This window comes from Triticum aestivum, chromosome 7D (genome assembly GCF_018294505.1).
Source record: "Triticum aestivum cultivar Chinese Spring chromosome 7D, IWGSC CS RefSeq v2.1, whole genome shotgun sequence".
Classification (NCBI taxonomy): Eukaryota; Viridiplantae; Streptophyta; class Magnoliopsida; order Poales; family Poaceae; genus Triticum; species Triticum aestivum.
The window spans coordinates 596,931,069-596,958,159 of record NC_057814.1 but is presented as its reverse complement, the minus strand read 5'-3'; positions in this window follow the sequence as shown (position 1 = coordinate 596,958,159).

Below are 27,091 nucleotides of genomic sequence, written 5' to 3'. Positions count from 1 at the left end.
TATGTAATCAATGTTGTATGGAAGTAATGTTATACCATAGAAAACTGTTTTCATGGCTATGTTATGATTGTGTGGGTGACAGAAGTTGAGGGGAAAAAGAATGTCCAAGATACTGCTAGTGCAGATGATAAGAGGGATATGTTCATGGAGATAATACAAATGACTTCTACGTCTCACGAGGCTGCGTATGATTTCTACAACAGCTATGCTAGAGGTAATGGTTTCAGCATTAGAAAGAATAGGGTCAGGTATAGCAAAACCGAGTCACGTCATATGCGTTATAGGCGGTTTGTTTGTTCCAGACAAGGAAAACGTGACAGCAGGTTGCTAACCGAGGAAGGACACAGCCGTAGGCTCAGACCCGAGACACGCTGCCACTGCGAAGCGCACCTGACCGTGAAGCTTGACCAAAAGCGTGGGGTTTGGTATGTTGATAGTTTTGAGGACAAGCATAGCCATATCTTGGCAGGACCGGACGAGGTACCTTTTCTTTGGTCCCACAGAAAAATCAAAGAGTACCAGAGAGCTGAGATACTGTCCATGGGAGCTGCAGGGATTAGAATTCACGACATGATGGATACCTTCATCAGCAAACATGTATGGTATGGCGGTGTTGGTTTTACCAGGCGTGAAATATACAACCTTTGCGCCAGGGAGAAGAGGAAGCTGCTTTCAAAAGGTGATGCTACCACAGTCATAGGCATCATGGTCAGTAGGAAACAGAGGGATCCTAGCTTCTTTTTCGAGTACAAGCTAGACAAGGAAGGACATATGAATAGGATGTTCTGGTGTGACTCCCAGTCTCTTCATGACTATGAGGACTTCGACGACGTGCTTGTATTTGACAACACGTACAAGATGAACCGGTATGGTATGCTATTCATACCCTTTGTTGGTCTTAACAATCACCGGAAGACCACTGTTTTTGCTTGTGCCATAGTTTCGGACGAGACCCAAGAGACATATGTGTGGCTGCTGGAGACTTTTTTGAGATCCATGTGTCAAAAGATGCCTATGAGTGTTATCACGGATGCCGACGCTGCGATGATCAAGGCAATTCGCCAAGTCTTGCCAGACGTGTGGCACCGTATATGTACGTGGCATATAGAAAAAAATATGAAGATTCACCTCAGTCACAAGTCCTTGAAGGAGTTCCGAACTCTTCTGTACTACAGCACGTCCACGGCCACATTTGAGGAGAGATGGCACGCGTTTTCCAAAAGATGGCAGTCGGAAAAAACAGTAACATGGTTGAGACGGATGTATAAGAAGAGGAGACTATGGGTCGCGGCTTATCTGACAGAGGGTTTTTGGCTTGGCATGAAAAGCAACCAGAGGAGTGAAAGTCTAAACTCATGTCTTCACCTCCACCTAGACGGTGAAATGACCCTGGTGGATATGATTTTGCACTATGAGAACGCCGTTGTACGTATCCGTGAGAATGAGGCACGAGATGATTGCACGGCCTCACAGAGTTTACCGGTGCCAGTTACTAGCTCGAGGGAACTTGAGATAGCTGCTTCTCACGTCTTCACTCCAGCAAACTTCTATATGTTGCAAGCTGATCTTAGGAAAATTGGTGGCATGGAGATTGTAGAAATAAAGCTCGGAGACGGATCACAGCAGTACATCGTGGCCTGGAAGAATAACCGGAAGAGCCGTTTTTGGGTGGAGTACACTCCAGTAAATTCCGCAGAAACTATAAGGTGCAGCTGCAGAAGAATGATTCGAAAGGGTCTACCTTGCAAGCACATATTCCATGTACTGAAGTACTTGAATATATCTGAAATACCAAAGTGTTTAGTTCTTGTGCGGTTCACGAAAGACGCAAGGTTGGGACTACCCGCCAGGCGCACAAGCGATCTGTTGGGATTTGGATGGACTGGAGCGGCTGAAAGAATGAAATATAGCCAGGTCAGTGTGTTGGCTTCAGAAGCTATGCATGCAGCATGCAAACACCCAACTTTGTGGGATCAGTTACAGGAGAGTTTGAAGGCCGTGATAGCTAAGAGCCATGAGTATGATCAGCTAAAGGAAAATTTGAGTAAGAAAACGGCTGATCTTAGTACTTGTGCAATTGAATATGTAGATGATGGTGAAGGCAACATAGTTGAAGTTCATGATCCTATTAAAGTATCAACGAAAGGTGCAACTAAGGTAGATGAGAACCGCCCTATGTCGAAAAATGGTAGGCCACTTTCGTACGACGAGATCAGAATCACGTGCGGCGCATGCAAATTGCTAGGGCACACTAAACGCAGCAAGAAATGCAAACTAAATAGGAAGTAAGTTTTTGTATGCATTGTAGGTTATAATTGTTTTTAACTTGTCATTCATTAACTTTTCCTGTTATCGTGTGCAGAAGCGTGGTGGGCGAAGAAGAGTAGAACAGTTGCTAAAGTTATGTTAGGATGAATCCAGTGATCTAATAGTGAGGTGTTTACAATGTGTTACTGCATACATGATACATGATATATACTATTGCAAGAGGCCAGTACCTTGAGATAGTGCTTGTAGCATATATGGACTAAATAGGAGGCGGTCACTAGGGACTTTAATCATGGAAAATGGATAGCATTTTAGCCGTTGTAATGATGGCATCTTTTGTGTTGTCCACTGTAGTTATATTATATTAGAAAACTAGACAATATCTGGCATGTTGTTGCGGGAATGTTTTGCAATATATTCATAGAGAAATGGTTACGTGTAACATGTATATGTTGTTGCGGGAATATTTTGTTTGCATGTTGTGGTGGACCTTTCTCCATACATGTTGAATGACGAGGTGGCAAACTTGCATGTTAAGAGAAATAGGTTAGTGGTGGCTAGTTGTTTAGATATAGAAGATGTAATTATGTGTGGTAATAATTAAAAAATTTCACTCCTTTGGTTCACCACCATTTAGATATAGAAGATACCAGCTCACTTTGGTTTATAGTATAGACTTCGTACCAAAAACCCACCATTTTCCCCTTATAAAGAAAAGAAAAACCCACCATTTTATGGCTTGTAGTGTAACTCGGGCCGCTTGTCGCGATGACGTGGAGGGGGGTGACGGATGCCGTAAGACGGCGCGACACGCGGCCGCTCCCATTGCCGAGCCCATTTAACAATTTTTATTTTGATTACAGCCCGTTTAAATGGGCCGCGCTGGCACCTGGTCGGGGCGGTTCTTCCCTCGCGATATCCACGCGCGTTCTATCTATCCACTGCAACCGCTGCCGCCGCTGCCGCCACCGATCCACGTCTTGCCGCCGGTCACGCTACGCCATGGTTTCGTGGAGCGACGAGTCGAGCTCTTCTTCGGATGGCGAATCCGTGACTAGCCTGCAGGTACGCTCCTACTATATAATCTCCAAATAGTGCTAGGCTTAGGGTTAGAGTTCTTCATTTCCGGTATTTAACGCAGGGCGTTGATTTGTGCATTATCTCTGTTGTTTCGTTTAGCTTCCTACGACTATCCCTTGCTATGAATGGAGTGGCATTGCTCACGATCTGTCTTCTCGTTGTCTGCATCGAGAACCTTGCGTCAGGCTAGTTGCTTTTGATTCCTTGGACACTGGCAGACGTTTTCTTGCCTGTGGTCAGAAGGTATGTTGTTCCGTACTGTAAATATATGTTTAAATTACCTCGTGCTCGATTTACTTCGCGGTAATCCATTGTTCTGCCCAAAATTGCATACATTTCAATTAATTTGTGCATTTACAAAGTCCGTATTTATGTTGTTTTTTTACGGTCTAATATTTGTTTTAGCACATAATAGCATATACTTGTAGTTAATTGATCCATATATATATATATATGTATATCATTGCATGCTACATTTTGTGTTTATATGATTGAGACCATATTTTTAGTGCATTGCATGTAATTGTATTGCATTTGTGCATATATGATTGAGACCATATTTTTTCATACTGTAGGAAGAAGTGAAATGTAACTATGTGGAATGGGTAGACCCGGAGTGGTCAGTGGCTACGAAGTTCTGCCTGAGAGAACTGTGGAGCATGTATGACGAGAAGCTGAGACAGAATATTAAGAATGCTGAAGAAAAATGCATGTTAATTGGAGAAAAGAGGAGGACGGAGGAAGAGCTGAGATTTTTGAAAATGGACTTTGCTAAACTGGTGGCTGATAAGGAGGATGCTCTCACGCAGTTGGGCAATGCAAGATTGTCACTTAGCGATCTCAAAGAGGAGCTGGAGAAGAATAAGATGGCAGATCATGGTTGTGCCAATCTACATCAGGTCCTGAGGGTAAAGGCTGAGAAAGACCGGGACCGGGTGGTGCTAGAGAGAGACCAAGTGATGAGAGAGAGGGACCAGCTGAAGCAAGAGAAGAAAAAACTTGAGTATATTATTGCAGATTTTCTCAAACAGAAACATGGGTACGTTGATAAGATCAAGAAGCTGAAGGAGATTTGTGATGAATTTTAAGTATGTTTTGTGGTTTATTGTTGAACAGAATGATCAAGTCCTATCTGCATTGTGGCCAGTTCATTTGTGTAAGGTCTAAGTATATTATATTAACCAATAAATTATATCACTTTCGAAATAGTTTGCCCTTGTTTGACCTGCATCCTAATGCGGGTTCTTGGCTAAGCACTGAAATTATTTTGCTTCCACCGAAGCTCTAAATCGTACTGATCAAGGGGGCGAAATAGTAGTTGATCATGTGATTGATGGTGCTACTGATCCTGATCTTCATGATGCAGAAAAGAAAAAGGCTAACAAAAATGCAGCAAAAAAACTGTGCAACGAGATTTGAAGCAACACATAACGCCAAGGGAGTCTGGCGCAAGACACGAGGAAGATCCACCTATGGACGCCGATCCCGAGAGATCCAGCGGCAATCATGCGCACGGGATCCCAGGCGGATCTGCCTACTCCACCAACCGCAGGATCCACGGGTGGCCCGTCTGCGTCCGACACGCGGGCTGTCTCCACCGAGCGGTCAGGCGGGACCGGACCTGGCGCGTCCCCCCGCGCCAACTGGCGCTCGTCGACTGGGTCGCCCGCGCTGGGACCGGATCTGTCGCTGTCTCGGGCGCGGGATCCCACACCGGATGGCACGACAGCCGAGGTTGATTCTGAGGCAAACAAAAAGGAATTTATCAACTTTTTTTCTTATTGTTGAATAATGCCAAATCAAATCAAAAAAATATGCAAAAGTAAAAAGGAAATGAATTACTCTTCCATGGAAGAAAAGAATGAACACAGCAGCAAAAAACATTAAGGTAGAACAAATGAAGGGAAGCAAAAATTTATTGGTACGAAACGTATAGTCTGACTGCATTACACATACACAAGTATGTGTGAGCGACCAAAAATCCACACAAAATCCATGGTATCGTGCTTATTACATGAATGATAGAAAATCAAAGTTGTCCATGCCAGGAAACGTGCTTCCGGACTTAAAACAAACGACTGAAACTAGAATCTTGAATCATGTATGATGTCTTCACGCCTTGCTTTTCTTTGCGATGTCGCGGATTTTGTTCTTCACACAATCGAGCGTGTTGGTAGGTGAGAGAACCAACTCAGCGATGAGACGCCTTCTCCTTGCATTAACCGTGCCCTGCAATTTTTAGAACAAGCTTTAATGAATAGAAGTTGGTATTATACGACAATTGTACAAGTGTACGAGCAGAGAGGACAAATTACCTGGGTAAAATCGGCGGTCCCAATGCTCCATAACTTCAATCACAAAAAGGCCACAAGAGTTCCTAATATATATGCAAACATTAATCACTGTGCACACGAACATGTCTTTCGTAAGTAGAAAATGATGAACCATAACTCACCCGTCCTCTTGTAGTGGCATGTCGATCTGAGGTATGATAGGCCACTTAGTGACGTCTGGATATTTGCCAGGTGTAATACGGTTTGCCTCTTCCATATCAATTGCTATTGCTAGTCGCTATTTGAAAGAAAGTAGTAGTGAGAAACCATATGACATTTCATATGAAGAATGCTCAATGTCGGGGAGAGTACCAGTGCTTTCACAGTGTCGAGAGAGAACTCGAGAGGATAGAGCGAATCAAAAACTCGGAATTCTTTCTTGCGGTTGTGCATCACCACGGTGATCCAGTGTGTATTGCCGACGTTCAACGGGATAAACGACTAAAATGTGGAACACATTTGTAATCAGATGCAATTATGCTTGTTGAAATGAGTGTTAATGAACTAGTAAGAACATATCGTACCTTATCACGGACGGTATACTCGTCCAGAACCCTACGTACTGCTCCAGCTCTGCTCAGCGCACTATCCATGTTGTATTTCGACGGTTTAGGGTTGTCTCGTGCCTTAGCACGATCAACAAGGTATTTGGACCTCCAAGCTGGACAGAGGTGCTGATCATGACCAACGCGCAGAGCCAAATGTGTCTGATAAGCATCGATAATCTGCGTAAAATAATAGAACATTTTATTTTCATAGGTGACACCTAGATTATGCACTTAAATAGCAGGACATGGTAATAGATCTTACGTCATCCGCCAGCCATGTATGCTCAAGTACCGGTCGTATACTCTCCACAGTCACAGAGGTGCCACGTTCATTGTAGTAAACTCTTTTTGTCATATTCTTCTCAGACCGAGCAGCTGCCTCCACAAACGCAACAGCAACATCGATGAGTTCCGGTGTCAAATCGTCCTTAACAGAGCCTTCCTGTCATTGTCACTAAACAGAGCTGCATGATAAATTACGAACGTCACGAACGGTGAGTACATGAAATGGTAGTAAATTAAGCACTAAGATAGCTACTAACGGTACCTCTAGTTGCGGTAGTGTTGCCGGATGGCTTAGTGTAACAAATCGCAACTGCTCCTCTCTTTGAGCGATGAGGGGCTCGTTTCATGTGCTTTTTTTCTTTTCTTTTTCATATTAGAAAATTTTGATATCAAATAATTATTTCAACTCAACCAAATGGCCCCAAAAATGTTTCACACAATGGGATGACCATGGACATCATGCATGCCAATTCTCATCGATTTCCGACACTCGATGCATTTACTAGGATTTTGCCGGCGAAAAGAACCCGAAACGTTGCCCGGACGTGACGCAACGTTCGTTCGGTGTCAGGAATGGCTCACATGTCGCATGGGGGCCTACATTGGGCATCCTCACATGGTGCCAAAGTTTGGTGTCATTTCATGCAGGCCAGCACATAGCACATGTGCAATCACCATCATTCGGGTCTGCCGTAGGGGGAGCCCGAAGGACGTTGTTTTTCTGGACTCAACCAAATGGCCCCAATTTTTTTCACACAACGGGATGTCCATGGACATCATGCATGCCAATTCTCATCGATTTCCGACACTCGATGCATTTACTAGGATTTTAAAAAACAATTCAAATGTAAAAAAGATAAGATCTATTAGAATGAAGAAGTGAAATAAAAGATAACATATTATCTTACATTTTGAAAATATTTCAAATATAAAGAAGAGAGCAAATATTAGAATGAAGAAGTGAAATAAAACAGAACATTTTATTTTACAAACTAAAAACATTTCAAATATAATAAAGATAAGAAATATTAGAATGAAGAATTGAAATAAAACACACCATTTTAGTTTATATTTCATAAATATTATCAATATAAAAAGAGAACGAACAAATGAAATAAAATACAACAAAATTTGGCATATTTTTTTAATTTTAGTAAACACTGTTAGAAATTGTTGGAAATATGCCCTAGAGGCAATAATAAATTGGTTATTATTATATTTCCTTGTTCACGATAATCGTTTATTATCCATGCTAGAATTGTATTGATAGGAAACTCAGATACATGTGTGGATACATAGACAACACCATGTCCCTAGTAAGCCTCTAGGAGACTAGCTCGTTGATCAATAGATGTTTACGGTTTCCTGACCATGGACATTGGATGTCGTTGATAACGGGATCACATCATTAGGAGAATGATGTGATGGACAAGACCCAATCTTAAGCCTAGCACAGGATCGTGTAGTTCGTTTGCTCAGAGCTTTTCTAATGTCAAGTATCATTTCCTTAGACCATGAGATTGTGCAACTCCCGGATACCGTAGGAATGCTTTGGGTGTACCAAACGTCACAACGTAACTGGGTGGCTATAAAGGTGCACTACAGGTATCTCCGAAAGTGTCTGTTGGGTTTGCACGAATCGAGACTGGGATTTGTCACTCCGTGTAAACGGAGAGGTATCTTTGGGCCCACTCGGTAGGACATCATCATAATGTGCACAATGTGACCAAGGAGTTGATCACGGGATGATGTGAGTTACGGAACGAGTAAAGAGACTTGCCGGTAACGAGATTGAACAAGGTATCGGGATACCGACGATCGAATCTCGGGCAAGTAACATACCGATAGAAAAAGGGAATTGTATACGGGATTGATTGAATCCTCAACATCGTGGTTCATCCGATGAGATCATCGAGGAGCATGTGGGAGCCAACATGGGTATCCAGATCCCGCTGTTGGTTATTGACCGGAGAGTCGTCTCGGTCATGTCTGCGTGTCTCCCGAACCCGTAGGGTCTACACACTTAAGGTTCGGTGACGCTAGGGTTGTAGAGATATTAGTATGCGGTAACCCGAAAGTTGTTCGGAGTCCCGGATGAGATCCCGGACTTCACGAGGAGTTCCGGAATGGTCCGGAGGTAAAGATTTATATATGGGAAGTCTTGTTTTGGTCGCCGGAAAAGTTTCGCACTTTATCTGTATTGTACCGGGAGTGCCGAAAGGGGTCCGGGGGTCCACCAAGGGGGTCCACCAGCCCCGGGGGGGGGGCACATGGGCTGTAGGGGGTGCGCCTTGGCCTATATGGGCCAAGGGCACCAGCCCCAAGAGGCCCATGCGGCAAGAGATAAGAAAAACGGAGAGTCCTAAAGGGGGAAGGCACCTCCGAGGTGCCTTGGGGAGGAAGGACTCCTCCCTGGCCGCACCCTTCCTTGGAGGAAGGGCCAAGGCTGCGCCCCCCTCTCCCTTGGCCCTATATATAGTGGGGGGGAGGGAGGGCAGCAATATCCTAGCCCCTGGCGCCTCCCTCTCCCTCCCGTGACACCTCTTCCTCCCCGCTTGCGCTTGGCGAAGCCCTGCCGGGATCCCGCTACTTCCACCACCACGCCGTCGTGCTGCTGGATCTCCATCAACCTCTCCTCCCCCCTTGCTGGATCAAGAAGGAGGAGACGTCGCTGCTCCGTACGTGTGTTGAACGCGGAGGTGCCGTCCGTACGGCGCTAGGATCATCGGTGATTTGGATCACGACGAGTACGACTCCATCAACCCCGTTCTCTTGAACGCTTCCGCTCGCGATCTACAAGGGTATGTAGATGCACTCCCCTTCCCCTCGTTGCTAGATTACTCCATAGATTGATCTTGGTGATGCGTAGAAAATTTTGAATTTCTGCTACGTTCCCCAACAGTGGCATCATGAGCTAGGTCTATGCGTAGTTTCTATGCACGAGTAGAACACAAAGTAGTTGTGTGCGTCGATTTTGTCAATTTACTTGCCGTTACTAGTCTTATCTTGATTCGGCGGCATCGTGGGATGAAGCGGCCCGGACCGACCTTACACGTACTCTTACGTGAGACAGGTTCCACCGACTGACATGCACTAGTTGCATAAGGTGGCTAGCGGGTGTCTGTCTCTCCCACTTTAGTCGGATCGGATTCGATGAAAAGGGTCCTTATGAAGGGTAAATAGAAATTGGCATATCACGTTGTGGCTTTTGCGTAGGTAAGAAACGTTCTTGCTAGAGTCCCATAGCAGCCACATAAAACATGCAACAACAATTAGAGGACGTCTAACTTGTTTTTGCAGGGTATGCTATGTGATGTGATATGGTCAAAAGGATGTGATGAATGATATATGTGATGTATGAGATTGATCATGTTCTTGTAATAGGAATCACGACTTGCATGTCGATGAGTATGACAACCGGCAGGAGCCATAGGAGTTGTCTTAATTTATTGTATGACCTGCGTGTCAATGAAAACGCCATGTAATTACTTTACTTTATTGCTAACCGCTAGCCATAGTAGTAGAAGTAATAGTTGGCGAGACAACTTCATGAAGACACGATGATGGAGATCATGATGATCGAGATCATGGTGTCATGCCGGTGACGAAGGTGATCATGCCGCGCCTCGAAGATGGAGATCAAAAGGCGCAAGATGATATTGGTCATATCACGTCACTTTATGATTTGCATGTGATGTTTATCATGTTTACATCTTATTTGCTTAGAACGACGGTAGCATAAATAAGATGATCCCTCACTAAAATTTCAAGAGACGTGTTCGCCCTAACTGTGCACCGTTGCGAAGGTTCGTTGTTTCGAAGCACCACGTGATGATCGGGTGTGATAGATTCTAACGTTCGAATACAATGGGTGTTGACGAGCCTAGCATGTACAGACATGGCCTCGGAACACATTCAAAACACTTAGGTTGACTTGACGAGCCTAGCATGTACAGACATGGCCTCGGAACACAAGAGATCGAAAGGTCGAACATGAGTCGTATAGTAGATGCGATCAACATGGAGATGTTCACCGATGATGACTAGTCCATCTCACGTGATGATCGGACACGGCCTAGTTTGACTCGGATCATGCATCACTTAGATGACTAGAGGGATGTCTATCTGAGTGGGAGTTCATTAAATAATCAGATGAACTTCATTATCATGAACATAGTCAAAAAGTATTTGCAAATTATGTCATAGCTTGCGCTTTAGCTCTACTGTTTAAGATATGTTCCTAGAGAAAATTTAGTTGAAAGTTGATAGTAGCAATTATGCGGACTGGGTCCGTAAACTGAGGAGTGTCCTCATTGCTGCACAGAAGGCTTATGTCCTTAATGCACCGCTCGGTGTGCTGAACCTCAGCGTCGTCTGTAGATGTTACGAAACATCTGACATACACGTTTTGATGACTACGTGATAGTTCAGTGCGGTTTAGAATTGTGGCACCAAAGACGTTTTTGAAACGTCGCAGAACATATGAGATGTTCCGAAAACTGAAATTGGGATTTCAGACTAGTGCCCACGTCAAGAGGTATGAGACCTCTGACAAGTTTCTTAAGCCTGCAAACTAAGGGAGAAAAGCTCAATCGTTGAGCATGTGCTCAGATTGTCTGAGTACTACAATCGCTTGAATCGAGTGGGAGTTAATCTTCCAGATGAGATAGTGATGGTTCTCCATAGTCACTGCCACCAAGCTATTAGAGCTTCGTGATGAACTATAACATATCAGGGATAGACATGATGATCCTTGAGCAACTCGCGATGTTTGACACCGCGAAAGTAGAAATCAAGAAGGAGCATCAATTGTTGATGGTTAGTAAAACCACTAGTTTCTAGAAGGGCAAGGGCAAAAGGGATACTTCATGAAACAGCAAATCATTTGCTGCTCTAGTGAAGAATCCCAAGGTTGAACCCAAACCCGAGACTAAGTGCTTCTGTAATGAGGGGAACGGTCACTGAAGCAGAACTACCCTAGATACTTGGTAGATGAGAGGGCAGGCAAGGTCGACAGAAGTATATTGGATATACATTATATGAACGTGTACTTTACTAGTACTCCTAGTAGCACCAGGGTATTAGATACCGGTTCGGTTGCTAAGTGTTAGTAACTCGAAATAAAAGCTGCGGAATAAACGGAGACTAGCTAAAGATGAGATGACGATATGTGTTGGAAGTGTTTCCAAGGTTGATGTGATCAAGCATCGCATGCTCCCTCTACCATCGAGATTGGTGTTAAACCTAAATAATTGTTATTTGGTGTTTGCGTTGAGCATAAACATGATTGGATTATGTTTATCGCAATACAGTTATTCATTTAAGGAGAATAATGGTTACTCTGTTTATTTGAATAATACCTTCAATGGTCTTGCACCTAAAATGAATCTCGATCGTAGTGATACACATGTTCATGCCAAAAGATATAAGATAATAATGATAGTACCACATACTTGTGGCACTGCCACTTGAGTCATATTGGTATAAAACGCATGAAGAAGCTCCATGTAGATGGATCTTTGGACTCACTCATTTTTGAAAGGATTGAGACATGCGAACCATGTCTATTGGTATATATGCATGAAGAAACTCCATGCAGATGGATCGTTTGGACTCACTTGATTTTGAATCACTTGAGACATGCAAATCATACCACATGGGCAAGATGACTGAAAGGCCTCGTTTTCAGTAAGATGGAACAAGAGAGCAACTTGTTGGAAGTAATACATTTGATGTGCGCAATCCAATGAGTGCTGAGGCATGCAATGGATATCGTTATGTTCTTACTTCACAGATGATTTGAGTGGATGCTGAGTGTATTTACTTGATGAAACACAAGTCTGAATTATTGAAAGGTTCAAGTAATTTCAGAGTGAAGTTGAAGATCGTCGTGACAAGAGGATAAAATGTCTATCATATGATCATAGAGATATCTGAGTTACGAGTTTGGCACACAATTAAGACATTGTGGAAAGTGTTTCACAATTAATACCGCCTGGAACACCACAGTGTGATGGTGTGTCCGAACATCATAACTGCATCCTATTGGATATGGTGCATACCATGATGTTTCTTATCGAATTACCACTATCGTTTATGGGTTAGGCATTAGAGATAACCGCATTCACTTTAAAAGGGGCACCACGCAATTCCGTTGAGACGACACCATTTAGAGAAACCTAAGTTGTCGTTTCTTAAAAGTTTGGGGCTGCGAAGCTTATGTGAAAAAGTTTCAGGCTGATAAGCTCGAACCCAAAGCGGATAAATACATCTTCATAAGAATACCCAAAACATTTGGGTATACCTACTATTTCAGATCTGGAAGCAAAAGTAATTGCTTCTAGAAACAGGTCCTTTCTCGAGGAAAAGTTTCTCTCGAAAGAATTGAGTGGGAGGATGGTGGAGACTTGATAAGGTTATTGAACTGTCACTTCAACTAGTGTGTAGCAGGGCACAGGAAGTTGTTCCTGTGGCACCTACACCAATTGAAGTGGAAGCTTATGATAGTGATCATGAAACTTCGGATCAAGTCACTACCAAACCTCGTAGGACGACGAGGATGCATGCTACTTCAGAGTGGTACGTGATCCTGTCTGAGATATCATGTTGTTGGACAATACTGAACCTACGAGCTATGGAGAAGCGATGGTGGGCCCATATTCTGACAAATGTTTAGAAGCCATGAAATCCGAGATAAATGGATCTTTGAGAAGAAGACGGACGTGGACGGTAATGTTACCGTCTATGAAGCTCGACTTGTGGCAAAGAGTATTCCCACAAGTTCAAGGAGTTGACTACGATGAGATTTTCTCATCCGTAGCGATGCTTAAGTCCGTCGGAATCATGTTAGCATTAGCTGCATTTATGAAATCTGGCAGATGGATGTCAAAACAAGTTTCCTTACCAGTTTTCGTAAGGAAAGGTTGTATGTGATACAATCAGAAAGGGTTTTGTCGATCCTAAGGATGCTAAAAGGTATGCTAGCTCCAGCGATCCTTCCAAGGACTAGAGCAAGCATCTCGGAGTCAGAATATACGCTTTGATGGAGTGATCAAAGTTTTTGGGTTTATACAAAGTTTGTTAGAAACTTGTATTTACAATAAAGTGAGTGGGAGCACTACAACATTTCTGGTAAGTTTATGTGAATGACATATTGTTCATCCGAAATGATATAAAATTTCTGGAAAGCATAAAGGGTTGTTTGAAAGGAGTTTTTCAAAGGAAGACCTGGATAAAGCTGCTTACATATTGGGCATCAAGAACCATAGAGATAGATCAAGACGCCCGATGATACTTTCAAAGAATGCACACCTTGACATGATTTTGAAAGAGTTCAAAATAGATCAGCAAAGAAGGAGTTCTTGGCTGTGTTATAAGGTGTGAGTATTGAGTAAGACTCAAGACCTGACCACAGCAGAAGAGAGAGAAAGGACGAAGGTCGTCCCCTATGCTTTAGACGTAGGCTCTACAGTATGCTATGCTGTGTACCGCACATGTAGTGTGCCTTTCCATGAGTTGGTCAAGGGGTACAATAGTGATCCGGGAATGGATCACATGACAGCGGTCAAACTTATCCTTAGTATCTAGTGGACTAAGGAATTTTCTTGATTATGGAGGTGAAAAGGAGTTCGTCGTAAAGGGTTACGTCGATGCGAACTTTGACACTAATCCGGATAACTCTGAGTAGTAAACCGGATTCGTATAGTAGAGCAGTTATTTGAAATGGCTCCAAGTAGCGCGTGGTAGCATCCACAAGATGACATAGATATTCGTAAAGCACACACGGATCTGAAAGGTTCAGACCCGTTGACTAAATAACCTCTCTCACAAGCATAACATGGTCAAACCAGAACTCATTGAGTGTTAATCACATAGAGATGTGAATTAGATTGTTGACTCTAGTAAACTCTTTGGATGTTGGTCACATGGTGATGTGACCTGTGAGTGTTAATCACATGGTGATGTGGACTAGATTATTGACTCTAGTGCAAGTGGGAGACTGTTGGAAATATGCCCTAGAGGCAATAATAAATTGGTTATTATTATATTTCCTTGTTCACGATAATCGTTTATTATCCATGCTAGAATTGTATTGATAGGAAACTCAGATACATGTGTGGATACATAGACAACACCATGTCCCTAGTAAGCCTCTAGGAGACTAGCTCGTTGATCAATAGATGGTTACGGTTTCCTGACCATGGACATTGGATGTCGTTGATAACGGGATCACATCATTAGGAGAATGATGTGATGGACAAGACCCAATCTTAAGCCTAGCACAGGATCGTGTAGTTCGTTTGCTCAGAGCTTTTCTAATGTCAAGTATCATTTCCTTAGACCATGAGATTGTGCAACTCCCGGATACCGTAGGAATGCTTTGGGTGTACCAAACGTCACAACGTAACTGGGTGGCTATAAAGGTGCACTACAGGTATCTCCGAAAGTGTCTGTTGGGTTGGCACGAATCGAGACTGGGATTTGTCACTCCGTGTAAACGGAGAGGTATCTCTGGGCCCACTCGGTAGGACATCATCATAATGTGCACAATGTGACCAAGGAGTTGATCACGGGATGATGTGAGTTACGGAACGAGTAAAGAGACTTGCCGGTAACGAGATTGAACAAGGTATCGGGATACCGACGATCGAATCTCGGGCAAGTAACATACCGATAGACAAAGGGAATTGTATACGGGATTGATTGAATCCTCAACATCGTGGTTCATCCGATGAGATCATCGAGGAGCATGTGGGAGCCAACATGGGTATCCAGATCCCGCTGTTGGTTATTGACCGGAGAGTCGTCTCGGTCATGTCTGCGTGTCTCCCGAACCCGTAGGGTCTACACACTTAAGGTTCGGTGACGCTAGGGTTGTAGAGATATTAGTATGCGGTAACCCGAAAGTTGTTCGGAGTCCCGGATGAGATCCCGGACGTCACGAGGAGTTCCGGAATGGTCCGGAGGTAAAGATTTATATATGGGAAGTCTTGTTTTGGTCGCCAGAAAAGTTTCGCACTTTATCGGTATTGTACCGGGAGTGCCGAAAGGGGTCCGGGGGTCCACCAGCCCCGGGGGGGCCACATGGGCTGTAGGGGGTGCGCCTTGGCCTATATGGGCCAAGGGCACCAGCCCCAAGAGGCCCATGCGGCAAGAGATAAGAAAAACGGAGAGTCCTAAAGGGGGAAGGCACCTCCGAGGTGCCTTGGGGAGGAAGGACTCCTCCCTGGCCGCACCCTTCCTTGGAGGAAGGGCCAAGGCTGCGCCCCCCCTCTCCCTTGGCCCTATATATAGTGAGGGGGAGGGAGGGCAGCAATATCCTAGCCCCTGGCGCCTCCCTCTCCCTCCCGTGACACCTCTTCCTCCCCGCTTGCGCTTGGCGAAGCCCTGCCGGGATCCCGCTACTTCCACCACCACGCCGTCGTGCTGCTGGATCTCCATCAACCTCTCCTCCCCCTTGCTGGATCAAGAAGGAGGAGACGTCGCTGCTCCGTATGTGTGTTGAATGCGGAGGTGCCGTCCGTACGGCGCTAGGATCATCGGTGATTTGGATCACGACGAGTACGACTCCATCAACCCCGTTCTCTTGAACGCTTCCGCTCGTGATCTACAAGGGTATGTAGATGCACTCCCCTTCCCCTCGTTGCTAGATTACTCCATAGATTGATCTTGGTGATGCGTAGAAAATTTTGAATTTCTGCTACGTTCCCCAACAGAAATAATATAGAAAAAAGAGATTTGATTTTAAATATTAGAAATATAAACAAGAAAATAAATTTTGGAGTTAAGAAGTGAAAAACAAAGAGAATATAAAACAGATCAGGTGGCGGGTAAGGCTGCCCTGGGCCAGCCTGCCCGAATTGGGCCCAAGGCAGAGCCGCGCAAGGCACAGCGCAGCGCACAGCCGTGGGGTGGTGGGAGTTTAGTCCCACCTCGCCAACCGAGAGAGCGCCGCACTGGTTTATATACCCGGTTGCGACTCCCCTCCCAAGCTCCTATCATATGGAGGCAGTACATTGCCTAACTCTCGGCCCCTCTGCCCCGTGGGGCCTACTAGCAGCAGAGATATTCTGCACCACAGGCCTGCATCCTGGCCCATGAACGGCTGGGTTCCTAGTCGTATGCAGGCCGTGGTGTATGAATTCTCCTGCTCTGGTAGGTGGGCACTTTTTTTGGCATATTGCCATGTGTTTTGATCTTCAAATCACACACTAAATTATACACATGCTCACTTGCATTCAATACACATTTTTTGCATATATGACAAGTTAATGTTTTGACCTTCAAATCACCTAATAAATTTTACACATGCTCACTTACATGTAATACACATGGATATTAATGGGATTTCAACAAAAATGAGGCCGTGGTGTATGAATTCTGCTCCCACATGCATGCCATGGTCATGGTAGGGTGTGCATAAAGTTTGGGATCATTTGGTGGGACCGGCAAGGAAAACCTCTTTCAAACTTGCCCTCGGGCAAACCCGAATGGTCCGGCTTGTACATGGTTCATGTGGAGGCATGCATGAGATGACCCCAACTTTTTCGGAGCATGTGGGCATGGCCAATGTGGTCCCCCAGGCAAGGTGTGCACGAATTCGGACACAATACACATGTTGCGTCATGTCGGGGCACTGTTCTAGGGTTTTATCGCTAACCTTGCAGGGTTAAGCTATGTATTTGAATCTAGAACCAAATTAACACAACCTTAGAGTTGAAGAACTGGCTGATCCATATATCATTAATAATGCTCTGTTTCCACTTCAAGCCAGCATAAACCTATATAACCAAAAGCCAGCATGGCCTGCAGTCTGCCTAACCCATCATCCTAGGCTTACAAAGTTCATGAGCACCGAAAAATAACAGCAACAACTACTAAAACATCGCAACAAAGTAAAGGCCACATCTTCAGCAGGAAGTAGAGTCTTCTTTTTTATCCTTCCAGTCTTGCCACATTGATTCTCCACCCCTGCTTCGCTGTGTACACTTCACTTGCTACTCGCTCTAGCAGTCTTGCTCCCACCTCCAGCACCTTTTTTGTGGCTCCTTTGTCTGCAAAATAGATCAATCAACAATCCTATTAGGGGCTACATTTTTCATGCAGAGAAATAACTATAGTTTTCCCAATACTGCAGTACTAAAATCACATTTATTAGGGGCAACCAAACAGCTCATTGTAAATAAAACTAACATAATCTCAAATACTGAAGTATTCTCAAAGAACTTAGAACATAGTATGCTATCAAACGGGTCCAAACTGACTCACACAGATAGACTAACTGAAGACACTGACATGCCATCACTCTGTTTTCATGTCCTTCAACTTGCTGATGCACTCTGAGTGACGAATGCCCATACGGATGTAGGTCTCCGCTTCAATCGGCATGGTCCTGTCTCCGAGCTGCGGGATCCCTGGACCCACAATCTGCACGTCCGCCGGCTGCTCCTGGACAACATCATCCTGCTCCTCCTCTCCAGCACTGTCGTCCAGCAGCAGAACAACCTCCTCTTCCCCGCTCTCATCCTTGCTCTGCTCCACATCTTCGCTATCACTCTCATCCTCGCTATGCTCCACATCTTCACTATCACTGTCATCCTTTCTTTGCTCCACATCACTGTCAGAGTGAACATTGGACTGATCAACCGGAGCAGGCACCGCGAGCAACACTCCGACAAGATCTGGCACTGGAATAGGAGGGGCGCGGCGGCAGGAGCGGTACATGTACCACCTCGCACGCTGACGCGGATCCGGGGAGTTCTCCGCTTCGTTCATAGCCCAGAGGAAAACCTGGACTGGAACAACTCCTCGAGCAGGACCAAACAACGATTTCTTCTCATTGCCCGTAAGCACTTTGATGAGACCCCTACCGTGGTCGATGAACATCTGCAAGCTGGGAAACCAGCTGCAGATCTCCTCCACATTCGCCTTCTTCTCCAGATCGCCCTGACAGAACTTCCCAACTGCCTCCTCCCACTTTTCTTGAGCGCGGCGGCAATCACTTGCCGACCGCGACCTCCTTCCCTTCTTGTCCCCCATCGCCGGCGATGCCAGATGTGAGATTTGAGCACACGGAGTGAATGGGGAACAGAAGCAAAGACCTAGGGTTCGTATCTGCCAGATGAAATGGGGAATTTTCCCCTCTCCAGCTGATAACCGTGTGTGAGGCCGGCCTGGAACGGCCCACCCAAATTAGGCCCAAATCAAAGCCGCGGCAGGCACTGTCTCGGGGTGGTGGGAGTTTAGTCCCACCTCGCCAACGGAGAGGAGCTCGCACCGGTTTATAAACCCACCTGAGCTAATCATCTCAAGTTCCTATCTAAAGCAGGCAGCTCATTGCCTAACCAGTCTCTCTCTGCCCCGTTGGGCCTACCGGCAACTTATATACATTCACCGCGGGCCTGCATCCTGGCCCAATGGGTTACTAGTCGTATGCAGGCCGTGGGGTTTCATATAAATGCTGTTGGTGTAGGCTGGCATTTTTTATTATTTATTTAATTTTTTTGCATATGTCACATGTCTAATTTTGTGCATATGTCACATGTCAAATTTTGCAAACAAGTTGGCAATTTTTATTATTTATTTAATTTTTTTGCATATGTCACATGTCTAATTTTTTGCATATGTCACATGTCAAATTTTGCAAACAAGTTTGAATCATTAAATTTTCAAATTATAAATTAAATTTAAAATTTATAAATATTAAAAATATTTGGACCAAACATTTCCACCATGTGAGGATACCCAAAGTAAATTTTTAAATTTGTATTCAATTTTTTGCATATGTCAAATGTCTAATTTTGCACACAAGTTTGAAACAAAATATGTCCTCTAGACTGACTGGTCAAAACATCGGTCTATACCTCAAGGGGGCATTGTAAAGTATTATTTTTCCAAAAAAAATTCATAGCCATGTTTGGCACATGTGGGTCACCATGTACAAGAAAATTTGGGTGATTTGGAGGTGGTGGAAAAAATCACGTATGTTCAAAAACTGGCTTAAGTTAGACCAAATGGCCCCTCCGGAATGCGATGATTTTTTCTACCACCTCCAAATCACCTCAGTTTTGGCACACATGATCTCTTGCACAAACAAAGCTAGTTTTCTAGACTGACTGGTCAAAACATCGGTCTATACCTCAAGGGGGCTTTCGGGGTGTTGACATGCTAGGCCGGAAATGCGCGTGTCAGAGATCGTACTTGCGTGTATAATCCCAAGCTTTCTTCATGGCATCCCATGACCCCATAGAGAATGCATGCATAATGGTTTCCATGTGGGGCAAAATTTTGAATGTTTTTACGGTTTTGTGTGTGTGGGGGGGGGGGGTTAGGGTTCAGGGTACATGCCACATTGTTCACATTGTCCAATTAACAATTTGTATAGAATTTTTGGGTAAAAAATGAATGAAATAATGCAACTAATCTGAACGTAACGTTTGGCATGTATCAAACCAAGTAGCCACTATTCCTAAAAAAACAATTAGCCACTAATTGCGCCAAACATATCACGTAATTACCAACGAAAATGGGTTGACAATTATTTCTGGAAATTCTTGGAAGGAATTTATTGCTCTTCCTTTTTTAGAGAACAATAAGTTTCTGGCTCGTGCTTCTGTGATATGTGGTTGGACCCGCGGTCAGTGCACATGTTTTGGAAGCCCCCAAAAGATCGTGCTCGTTAAAAAAAACTTGCATCGAAGCGCATTACTTCAAATAACTAATTAACCCTACAATCACGGATATATACCTTCCCATTCTACCGCATATCAACCCTATCCTAACCACCCCCATCTACCTTGTTTCTCCTCACATAGCCATCGCCGGGATCGCGCCATCGCTTCTCAAGCGACCACGCCGACGCCGGATTAAAAAGGTCTCCTCCACGGCTCCTCCCATCTTCGATTGCAGTGCTGATTATTTTTTCCATTGATTCGACCAAGAAGTCATTTCCGAAGAGATTAGAAAATACAGCCTTTGCCATAGTTGAGTAGTTCTGGTGTAATTGGAGTACATGATGTCATGCAAGAGCTTTTTGATTGATAGTTTGTAGTAGTTGTTCGTATGAACTGGTTATGAATATATTTTCTCGGTGGTATTGTTAGGAATTAGTTGGATGAGGTTGTGGATACAGTTTTCATACTATGGGTATATGTGTTGTTGTAGGGACCATGGTCTCAGAGGCGCACAACAACCGTGCGGAGTACGACAAGTCTTTGCATGAAGCGCGCCGGGAGATCGAGTTGAAGGTGCAAAAGGATCGCGCTGAGGTAGAAAAGAAACTCAAAAAAGAACGTTCATATGTGGACAGGATGATAAAGGAGGAGCGTGAGGAGTTTTCCCGTAAGATGGCGAAGATGCGTCTTGAGATTGAAGAAAAGTATAAGCGGGACTGTGAGGACATGGAAAAAAAGTTTTTCCTTGGCTACAAGGAAATGCATCAAACGTTGCAGAAGGACCGGAAGCTTGTGGACAGTATTATACAGACAGAGCGAGTCAGGATGGATGCCTATGTGTTGCAGGCACGTTCGGATATGGACAGCAAGCTGCTACAGGAGCGGTCGGACATGGATTATAAGGCCATGCTGGAGAAGGTCCGTTTGGAAGGACATATGTTAGAAGCCCGTGCGATCTCACGGCCACCCCGACAACATGTCTTCAATTTTTCTCCCCCTGTAAGTATCTCGCACCGATTGTATATATTAAGGACCTACGTATTCTATGATACAAACATCTTCAATTTGTGGCAACCTTATGTCGGCGATTGTATGTAGGCTAAGCATCATGAGACGGCACAGTCGCCATCCACTCGAGACATTGCGATAGAGTCACCCGTTCAATGCCACATCACTCCACCCCAACAACATATCTTCAATTCTCCCCTTGTAAGTACCTCCCAACGATGCCATACCCAAGATATGGTATGACCTTTTAAAATTTGTGTGTAAACCCACTGTCGACGTTTCATACGCAGGATAAGAAACGTGTGATGGCAGAGTCCCCAGTCACACCACATGAAGGATACATTCCACATAACAAGGTGAGAAGGTTTGAGATGGCACAATCCCCAGTCACTCCACATGAAGGATACATTCCACAAAAGCAGGTAACAACACCGCAATGTTGCTATGCACATAAAAAATTATGTTTGCCCCTTTACTCATTGAATGTATTAACTCTGATGTGAGATACTAGGTGCTGGTCATGGAATTTTTTGTTAGTAGGGATGATGAGATGTCACATGTCCCGAGAGCATACTTTGATGAACACCCGGCAGAAGTCAGAATTTTTGAACCCGCCAAAGTGACCTACGATCTCATTATGAGTGAAATGAGAGATACTTTTGGTTGCAAACTGGGAGCAGAACTGTACTACTTCTTACCCGGGTCTGCGTGGAAGCTGCCAGAAGGAATGTTCTTGATTGCAGGACCAGATGATGTAGAAAAAATGCTTTCTGATCTGAATGGCAGCAAGACATGTCACCTGTACATTGTGTACAATAGAACTACGGGTTGTTTTCCCGAGGGTGACATTGATCCAGAGGTTCAAATTTTACATGTTACATGCATCTAGTTTATGGCTACGTCATTTTTAAGTTCTTCCTAATACAATTCCTATGGTTTCCTACAGGAAGTGAGAATCCAAGAAACGGAGGGTCTTGCTAGAGAGTTGGCGGAGAAAGAACAAGAACAACTTCAGTTGTATGGTTACATTGATGTTAAAGAGAAAAAGATTGAAGCACATGGGTCGTCGCCAAGCCCGACGCAATCTCCAACGTCGCAACGCAAGAGGTCACTGGATTTTGGCAGTGCAGAAGACCATATGGAGTAGGCTCAATTGTTTTTCAACCAGTTTAAGCTTCAAACCAGGATTATTTTGTTGCAAACAAACATTTTTTTCTGTTTCACACTATGTTCGCAATTATGGTACAATTTATTCATGAGACAGTTCTTTGAACAACAATGCATGTGTTTTATGATCAATCATACAGTTGTTTCTGAGTTGTTTGTGAGATGGCATTGCATCTAAAGAAGTTTCCATCTATAAAACTTGTAAAAAATCATTTATGTTGTCTTTGTTGAAACTGTTTTTTCGTGCCTTTCATCTACACGTGTAATCATTATAGCCTACAAAACCATACAACGTCGCAAAACAATTTCCAGTTGGCATGGATGCTTGTCATGTTGGTACAAGGGTTTCAAAAAAATTTGGGTCCATTTCAAGCATGCCGAAAAAATCCGTCTTCCCAGACGGAACATCCCCTGCTACCCGAACGGCTAAGTTGAATGACACCAATTTTTTCCATCAAGCGCGCAAGCACACCCCCGTGGGCCGCGTGAAATCTGAGCTAACCCCAAAACTTGCTGGTTTTGACGTCAAATAAGATAGAAATATCAAGGGAAGAAGATAGAAATAGCAAGCAAAACACAGATAACCAACAACATATCAAATAGACGGGTAGAAATCATAACATAGTTCGGATAGATAAAGTTCACGGTAGAACCAACAACATGATTTAATAGAAATATTTAAAAGATAAAAAACTTGCCCTAACATGCTAGGGCAAGTCAAGCTGACGAGACCGGGCCTTCACCACCATCTTCACTGCGCCTCCTCTCCAGTGCTCCTCTCCATCCCGTCCTCGCCGATGTAGTAGGGGAGGGTGTGCATACCGTCGCGGGTGGGGAAGACGCAGTCGAAGTTTGTGAAGATGTTGTGGGTTGTGAATGCGATGAATTCGCATCCACACCAAAACACCTTGCCGAGGAGGTAGTACGCATCAAATCTGTTGGTGAAGGTGACGGTGAGCCCTATCGGCGGAGACCAGGAGTTTGGACGCACTTCATCCAGTCGGAACATCACCGGCGAGCCCGCCGGGAGGTGGGCGAAGCCCGCACGGAGGAACCACTGGGCAAAGCCCCTTGCACCCCTCCAGCGTGAGAACGCCCACACGCGAAGCGTGCTCTCCACGACGACGCCGGCCGGATACTGTCTCTCCGGCACGGTCGGTGGGAGCCGGTAGGTGGGGCCGTTGTACTGCATCCTCGCGGCTCGCTCAGAGAGTGCTCTGGGTTTGGGGAAGAAGAGAAGGGCGGCGCAAATGGATGTGTGCAGAAGGTGAGGGCTGGTGGTTTAAATAGGGAAAGGGGAAGGGAAGGGAACCTACCGCGCTTACGTTCAAACTAGCCGCGTCGAACGATCCATATGCCACTTTAATTGCCACGTTGAATAGATGCGGGTGGATCAAAAAAGTGTGAAACCAAGGCTTTAATTGCCACGTTGAATACATGCGGGTGGATCAAAAAAGTGTGAAACCAAGGTTTTAATTGCCACGTTGAATCGAAAAGTGTGAAAACAAGGTTTTAATCGCCTCGCTCGCATGCATGCACGTCCGCCACCCGCGCATGCAAACCCACGTCTCCGCCCTTCCCATGCATGCAGGCCTCAGGTGCAGACAACGAGATGGCCCAACGGTCCATCCAGCGACCCAGCGGGTGAGGCTGGCATGGGACGGCCCACCCGAATTAGGCCCAAGCGAGCTTCGCGCCGGGCACATCCCAGGGGTGCAGGGAGTTTAGTCCCACCTCGCCGAGCGAGGGGAGCTAGCACCGGTTTATATAGCGGGCTAAGCTTTCCCTCTCAAGTTCCTTTCTAAAGCGGGCAGCACATTGCCTAACTATCTCCGCCCCTGCCCTGTGGGGCCTACTTGCTACCTGTTTTCACAATCTGGCGGGCCTCTGCATCCTGGCCCAGAAAATGATTGGGTTACTAGTCGTATGCAGGCCGTTGAATTGTGAAAGTAGGCAAGTAGGCGGGCTTTTTTTGTCTATTTCATTTTTTCATTTGTCACCATTATTTCCATTGCAGCCTGTCCATCATGTTGCATTTTGGCAAGAACAAGCTAGAGTTGTACACACCCTGATTTAATGCTCAAAACGTCGGTCTATACCTCAAGGGGACATTGTAAAATAATTGTTTTCAAAAAATTCTTTCATAGACATGTTGCACACATGATCTCTTCCACAAACAAAACTAGGTTTCCAAGTTTTTGTATTTTTTTTGATTTTTTTTAATTTATAATGCCCTCTAGACTGACTGCTGAAAACATCGGTCTATGCCTCAAGGGGGCATTGTAAAATAATTTTTTTCAAAAATTTCTTTCATACACATGTTTGGCACATGTGTGTCACCATGTACAAGAAAATTTGGGTGATTTGGAGGCGGTGGAAAAATTCACCTTTTCTCAAAAACTGGCTTAAGTTAGACCAAATGGTCCCTCCGGAATGCGGGCATTTTTTCGAACACCACCAAATCACCTCAATTTTGGCACACATGATCTCTTGCACAAGCAACGCTATTTTTCCAAGGTTTTACATTTTTTGAATTTTTTCTTAATTTATAATGCCCTCTAGACTGACTGGTCAAAACATCGGTCTATACCTCAAGGGGGCATTGTAAAATAATTATTTTTCCAAATTTTTTTTCATAGCCATGTTTGGCACATGTGGGTCACCATGTACAAGAAAATTTGGGTGATTTGGAGGCGGTGGAAAAATTCACCTTTTTCCCTCCGGAATGCGGGCATTTTTTCGACCACCTCCAAATCACCTCAATTTTGGCACACATGATCTCTTGCACAAACAAAGCTAGTTTTCCAAGGTTTTACATTTTTTTGAATTTTTTAATAATTTATAATGCCCTCTAGACTGACTGGTCAAAACATCAGTCTATACCTCAAGGGGGCATTGTAAAGTATTATTTTTCCAAAATTTCTTTCATAGCCATGTTTGGCACATGTGGGTCACCATGTACAAGAAAATTTGGGTGATTTGGAGGTGGTGGAAAAAATCACGTATGTTCAAAAACTGGCTTAAGTTAAACCAAATGGCCCCTCCGGAATGCGGGCATTTTTTCGACCACCTCCAAATCACCTCAATTTTGGCACACATGATCTCTTGCACAAAGAAAGCTAGTTTTCCAAGGTTTTACATTTTTTTTGAATTTTTTATTAATTTATAATGCCCTCTAGACTGACTGGTCAAAACATCGGTCTATACCTCAAGGGGGCATTGTAAAGTATTATTTTTCCAAAATTTCTTTCATAGCCATGTTTGGCACATGTGGGTAACCATGTACAAGAAAATTTGGGTGATTTGGAGGTGGTGGAAAAAATCACGTATGTTCAAAAACTGGCTTAAGTTAAAGACCAAATGGCCCCTCCGGAATGCGGGCATTTTTCGACCACCTCCAAATCACCTCAGTTTTGGCACACATGATCTCTTGCACAAACAAAGCTAGTTTTCCAAGGTTTTACATTTTTTTGAATTTTTTATTAATTTATAATGCCCTCTAGACTGACTGGTCAAAACATCGGTCTATACCTCAAGGGGGCATTGTAAAGTATTATTTTTCCAAAATTTCTTTCATAGCCATGTTTGGCACATGTGGGTCACCATGTACAAGAAAATTTGGGTGATTTGGAGGTGGTGGAAAAAATCACGTATGTTCAAAAACTGGCTTAAGTTAGACCAAATGGCCCCTCCGGAATGCGATGATTTTTTCAACCACCTCCAAATCACCTCAGTTTTGGCAGACATGATCTCTTGCACAAACAAAGCTAGTTTTCCAAGGTTTTAATTTTTTTATAATTTTTTATTAATTTATAATGCCCTCTAGACTGACTGGTCAAAACATCGGTCTATACCTCAAGGGGGCATTGTAAAGTATTATTTTTCCAAATTTTCTTTCATAACCATGTTTGGCACATGTGGGTCACCATGTACAAGAAGATTTGGGTGATTTGGAGGTAGTGGAAAAAATCACGTTTGTTCAAAAACTGGCTTAAGTTAGACCAAATGGCCCCTCCGGAATGCGGTCATTTTCTCAACCAATTCCAAATCACCTCAATTTTGGCACACATGATATCTTGCACAAACAAAGCTAGGTTTCCAAGGTTTTACATTTTTTTAATTTTTTATTAATTTATAATGCCCTCTAGACTGGCTGGTCAAAACATCGGTCTATAACTCTGGGGGGCATTGTGAAATATTCTTTTTCCCAAATTTCTTTGAAATTTCTAATGCCCTCTTATATTTGTTTATAATGCCCTCTTATATTTTCTTTGAAATTTATAATGCCCTCTTATATTTTCTTTCTATTTTTTTCAATTTTATTTATTTATAATGCCCTCTTATATTTGTTTATTTTTTAATGCCCTCTTATTTTTCTGTATTTTTTTATTTATAAAGTAAGGTTTCCATGATGGGTAGGCTGGCCCATGCTTTTCCTTTTGTTTAATGCCTTTAGTTTATTTTTTTAATGCCCTCTTATATAACTTTATTAAAAATAAAGTAGATCTTATTTCAAATTCCTTTTTTTTGCACACATTATTTTTAACTAGTTTTACATTACTCTTGTAAATTTACATTTAATTCCTTCACACTTTGATGATGGAATATTTGCTCTGTTATTGCAACATTGGTTCAAATGATGGAACATTTGATCTTTTTGCTTATTCAAATTACGCATTGATGGAATGTGTGAGGATGAACAATTATCAGTAACTTTACGAAACCCCTT